We start from the raw sequence: 5682 nt of genomic DNA on the forward strand, positions 1-5682 counted from the left end.
TCGTTAGGACCAGAAGTGTTACTTCTGTTTGTCTAGTCTGAAGAAGACTGATTATTTTGTACGTTGCCCTTCACCTGCGACACGTCTGTCGAATTGCACTTGTGGGTGATCACGTATAAAGGACTACAACAATTTCCAGATCAATGTTAAGTATTTGTACTTGTCTTCTTGTAATAAAACTCGTTAATACGAGTTGTTTGATTGTTTGTCTGGCAAACTGAGTATGCAGTATTCCTGGACACAACAGCGGCTAAGTCGCTGTAGCGGAGTATGACGTCCACCGACTAACCATTGGTCCGTCTGTCCAGGTGACGTTTCTTCATGTCTTCTTTCTCCCCTCGATGGACCCCCGCACCCCCGTTCGTCGGAGACATTTATTCAGTGTTTTCACCAATGTCGCGAAGCTTCTAGGGCGGCGACTGCCGGTTCAGTCTTTGATCTATGCTTCTCACGTTGGCTAGGAACGTGGCCAATGTGGGCACACGTGGCAGCTTTCCTTGTTTTACCTCTACGTTGGCGTGGAATGGCATTTCCCTGTCGTCCGCCTCTGCATCGCTAGATACATCACACACATGAGTTCAGTATGCTGACAGTTCCTGAAGCATTGACCGCTGATGTGCAAATTGCGCTGGTAGTTGTTCTCCTTGGAAGCATTGCCCGTCTGCTCAATCTGTCGAATTGCTGATTACTGCTGTGCAAACTCTGCTGGTCATCGGCCTTCTCACTTTGGGCATAAAAGTGACCAATCTCGACACACCTGCCGGCTTTCCCTGTTTGACTGCTGCCGTTTCCGAATATTGTGGCCTAACGGAAGTTAGAGCGGAATTTTTTTCACATTTTCGGATTTTTATCTCAATATAAAACTGCAATTTTCCTAAAATGATGTATATGTTACTTATAAACTCACATGGGAAGTATTTTACTTTATTATTTTTAAATATGGGCTACACCGGTTGAAAATGTTAAAATTTTTATTTGCATTACTTCGAGGTCTAATAAAATCGGTAATTTTTTGTATGGAAGGCTGTGGATTGCCATTTTATAAAGGCTATATTACGTATTTGTATTGAAAGCACTGCCAAAAACAGTATCGTATCCTTTCGTAGTATAAAAACGGGTTGTATGTCGAAGAGCTACCGTTTTCCCGAGGAAAAGTGACGAATTGCTTGGTAAATCTCTCAAAAAGTAAAGTATGACGCCAAAACGAAGTGTTTTAAGAAAAGTGGGTTTCATGGTAATAGATTTTCGAGTAAAGGGAAACATTGTGTTCAACGTGCGGCGTGTGAAGTTACAGAGAATGAAGTACAGGCAATCTCATCAGTATCTAGAGAAACACCCATTAGTGCTTCGAAGATTAAAATAAAACGTTGTGATACACAGTTTTATTAAACAAAAGTGATGTAAATGGTAGGTTAAGTGAATGTGTGTGTTGTAAAATACACTCCTGGAAATGGAAAAAAGAACACATTGACACCGGTGTGTCAGACCCACCATACTTGCTCCGGACACTGCGAGAGGGCTGTACAAGCAATGATCACACGCACGGCACAGCGGACACACCAGGAACCGCGGTGTTGGCCGTCGAATGGCGCTAGCTGCGCAGCATTTGTGCACCGCCGCCGTCAGTGTCAGCCAGTTTGCCGTGGCATACGGAGCTCCATCGCAGTCTTTAACACTGGTAGCATGCCGCGACAGCGCGGACGTGAACCGTATGTGCAGTTGACGGACTTTGAGCGAGGGCGTATAGTGGGCATGCGGGAGGCCGGGTGGACGTACCGCCGAATTGCTCAACACGTGGGGCGCGAGGTCTCCACAGTACATCGATGTTGTCGCCAGTGGTCGGCGGAAGGTGCACGTGCCCGTCGACCTGGGACCGGACCGCAGCGACGCACGGATGCACGCCAAGACCGTAGGATCCTACGCAGTGCCGTAGGGGACCGCACCGCCACTTCCCGGCAAATTAGGGACACTGTTGCTCCCGGGGTATCGGCGAGGACCATTCGCAACCGTCTCCATGAAGCTGGGCTACGGTCCCGCACACCGTTAGGCCGTCTTCCGCTCACGCCCCAACATCGTGCAGCCCGCCTCCAGTGGTGTCGCGACAGGCGTGAATGGAGGGACGAATGGAGACGTGTCGTCTTCAGCGATGAGAGTCGCTTCTGCCTTGGTGCCAATGATGGTCGTATGCGTGTTTGGCGCCGTGCAGGTGAGCGCCACAATCAGGACTGCATACGACCGAGGCACACAGGGCCAACACCCGGCATCATGGTGTGGGGAGCGATCTCCTACACTGGCCGTACACCACTGGTGATCGTCGAGGGGACACTGAATAGTGCACGGTACATCCAAACCGTCATCGAACCCATCGTTCTACCATTCCTAGACCGGCAAGGGAACTTGCTGTTCCAACAGGACAATGCACGTCCGCATGTATCCCGTGCCACCCAACGTGCTCTAGAAGGTGTAAGTCAACTACCCTGGCCAGCAAGATCTCCGGATCTGTCCCCCATTGAGCATGTTTGGGAGTGGATGAAGCGTCGTCTCACGCGGTCTGCACGTCCAGCACGAACGCTGGTCCAACTGAGGCGCCAGGTGGAAATGGCATGGCAAGCCATTCCACAGGACTACATCCAGCATCTCTACGATCGTCTCCATGGGAGAATAGCAGCCTGCATTGCTGCGAAAGGGGGATATACACTGTACTAGTGCCGACATTGTGCATGCTCTGTTGCCTGTGTCTATGTGCCTGTGGTTCTGTCAGTGTGATCATGTGATGTATCTGACCCCAGGAATGTGTCAATAAAGTTTCCCCTTCCTGGGACAATGAATTCACGGTGTTCTTATTTCAATTTCCAGGAGTGTATGTGGAGGGCCAGTTAGTTTACAAGAAGACAGTGAGGTATCAAATGGACTGGCCAGGAAACGTATCATTAATTGTGCCTGCTGTAAATATACTCATTCATTTTGGAATTCTGTAAGTGTAAAGATAATTATTTTGAAGTAAATGTTAGGTGGTTTTATGGATTGAGAGCTATTGCAAAAGACACATTGCAGCAGAAACAATGTGTGCCGCAATGAATATGCCACACCCACCTTGTAAAATTGACAAGTATGCAGGGTTTATTGGAGCTGCTGTGGAATCTGTTGCACGTGAGCCAATGAAGGGTGCTGCAAACGAAGCTGTTGAAATAAATGATGGTATGGATGAATCCCAGTAGCTTTTCATGGCTCTTGCTAGGAGTGCAGCTACAGTCCTAAGAACTCTCTTGCTACAGTGACCAGTGTGGATACAGGAAAGGTAATAGATTTCCAAATTTTAACCCAACATTGTTATAAGTGTAAATCAGGGATGAATAAGGGCATATCTGTGACAGAAATTTTAAGGAACAAGTGGTGGTATGGAGGCCTCTGCAGGCGTTGAAATTTTTTAGTCGATCTGTGAACGGAAGGTGAGTGTGTTACACTAAATTGTAAGGTGATGGAGACTCAAAAGCATATAACATGTACAGGGTGTTTCAAAAATGACCGGTATATTTGAAACGGCAATAAAAACTAAACGAGCAGCGATAGAAATACACCGTTTGTTGCAATATGCTTGGGACAACAGTACATTTTCAGGCGGACAAACTTTCCAAATTACAGTAGTTACAATTTTCAACAACAGATGGCGCTGCAAGTGATGTGAAAGATATAGAAGTAGTGATGGGCAAAACTGCGATTTTCCGATATCAGTGATTTCTGTGAATGCTACTTTTCAGTATCTGTTATTCTTAACTGTGATTTGTCGCAGTTAAGAGTCGCAGTTAAGGAACCTAAGTCGCGTATCCCTCCGCCACTGCTATTTCTGCGATTTCTGCTACTTCCGCGATTTCTGCGACTTCTGCTACTTCTGTGACTTCTGCGATTTCTGTGACTTCTGCGATTTCTGTGACTTCTGCTACTTCTGCGATTTCTGTGACTTCTGCTACTTCTGCGATTTCTGTGACTCCTGCGATTTCTGCGACTTACCACCGCATGAAAAAGCTACATCTGTCCACACAGAAAATTGCATGTCAACAAACCTGTCATTGGTAAGTATGTTTTACGTTTGTTCTTCCGTTGGCTTTAATCTTGTATTAAAGAAACAACTGTGAAAATATTAATAGTGTAATTAATATGTAAGTAGCCATACAGTACCTTAATAGTTCGTGTTTAGAAAATAAATTCTAACGTATTGTTATGTTCTCAGGTACCCGAACTACATTTCAGTCACTCAGTAAAGTGATAACTCAAAATATCATTGTCAGCAGATCTGGAGAAATTGCCACTGCGTCTTTAGACCGTTTTCGTCAGACGAGAGGTTAGTTTCTAAGTGTTTCGATGGACTTAATTACTTAAGTGAGATCGTTCTTGCAAATGTGAAATATACCCCATTGAGTGGCTTTCATTACAGCAAATATTAGCAATCTACTCTGCCAATTATATTGCTTGTAATTAGTGACAGCAAAAATTGTTTAATAATCCTTGTGATTTTGCAGACACAGTTCTGGTTGCTGTACGTATCTATCCACATCAAGGTTGTAGGGAGAGACTCGTGAAGATTCAAGAGATCTCTTAGAGGATTTGCAGTTTAAAAGTGACATTATTGCGAAATAAGTGTGCAGATGAGTGATTAAACTATGTTTTATTGAAGTTGTTGTGCGATTTTAAAGGAACAATAAATGTTAAATACAGTGAGCGAATAATGAAAATCTCATTTTCCATATGTTAAGCCGTCCTATACCCGTAATTTTCCACCACATATTTATTGGTAAACACTTGTTGGAGAGTGACATGCCGCCCCCCCCCCCCCCCTTCTTTCTCCACAATCTTGTTGTGACACTGACCTGTAACATAACCCGAAGTCTACAATATGCATTTTGAGGCTGTTGATACGAAAGTGGGAAGTACAGATCTTACAGTTAAATCAGGAATAGCTTAAGTGAATTCCTTGAAAGTAACACAGGAAAAGCTTACTTATGTAGGTGGTAGTAGTGTCGGCAAAAAGTTCTTGTGTGTGAAGTTGCCATGTAGAACACCAGGTGTAAAACTTTTCTCCCGAGTCTTGAACTGTGTCGGAACAAAAGTGAGGCATTCATATGACTGTTTTCATCTCTCTACACTTATACAGATGTCTGAGTTCTGCTGTGTTAACACTGCAAAGTCCTGTAGGCATGTGGAGTATTAACCAAAACTGTCAATCTGGAAGCAGAATCAAACACATTTGTTACGTTACTTGATATTTTCAGGAGAAAAAGGCAATGTTGCTTCTTATTAATATGATACATTCAGAGTCACAGCAGTATTTGACCAACCATAACTGATGCTGAATGTGCATGTCGTCATATAATATGAAGGGCTTATTTCAATAGTGGTACAAGTCCATTACCTCCACTTTTCTGTCTATAATGCTTCTGAAATTAGTGATCCAAACAAACATAAATAAAGCTTCATCTCTAGCAAGAAGCCATATGCTTGAATATTTCTGGTATCTCAAATTCAGATTTGTCAGCGCTCATTTAACTTTACGACTCTGTATCTCAAAATGAACAAAAATGGACTTGCACCACTATTGAAATAAGCCCTTCATATGCACACACAGCACATCGATCTCGTGAGGCACAAGGCTCTCATAACGAAGTACGTACGTCGGTCAACAGATGA

At 44.2% G+C, this 5682-nt stretch overlaps 1 long non-coding RNA gene across 1 annotated transcript; it reads left to right on the plus strand.

Annotated features, from left to right (window-relative positions):
• Positions 1-3995: 3995 nt before the first annotated feature.
• LOC126188303 (uncharacterized) lies at positions 3996-4591 on the plus strand. The gene is made up of 3 exons (XR_007537848.1): positions 3996-4070; positions 4229-4339; positions 4518-4591. It is a non-coding gene; the product is annotated as an uncharacterized LOC126188303 (long non-coding RNA).
• The last annotated feature ends 1091 nt before the right edge of the window (positions 4592-5682 follow it).

This window comes from Schistocerca cancellata, chromosome 5, assembly GCF_023864275.1.
Source record: "Schistocerca cancellata isolate TAMUIC-IGC-003103 chromosome 5, iqSchCanc2.1, whole genome shotgun sequence".
In the NCBI taxonomy this organism is placed as follows: domain Eukaryota; kingdom Metazoa; phylum Arthropoda; class Insecta; order Orthoptera; family Acrididae; genus Schistocerca; species Schistocerca cancellata.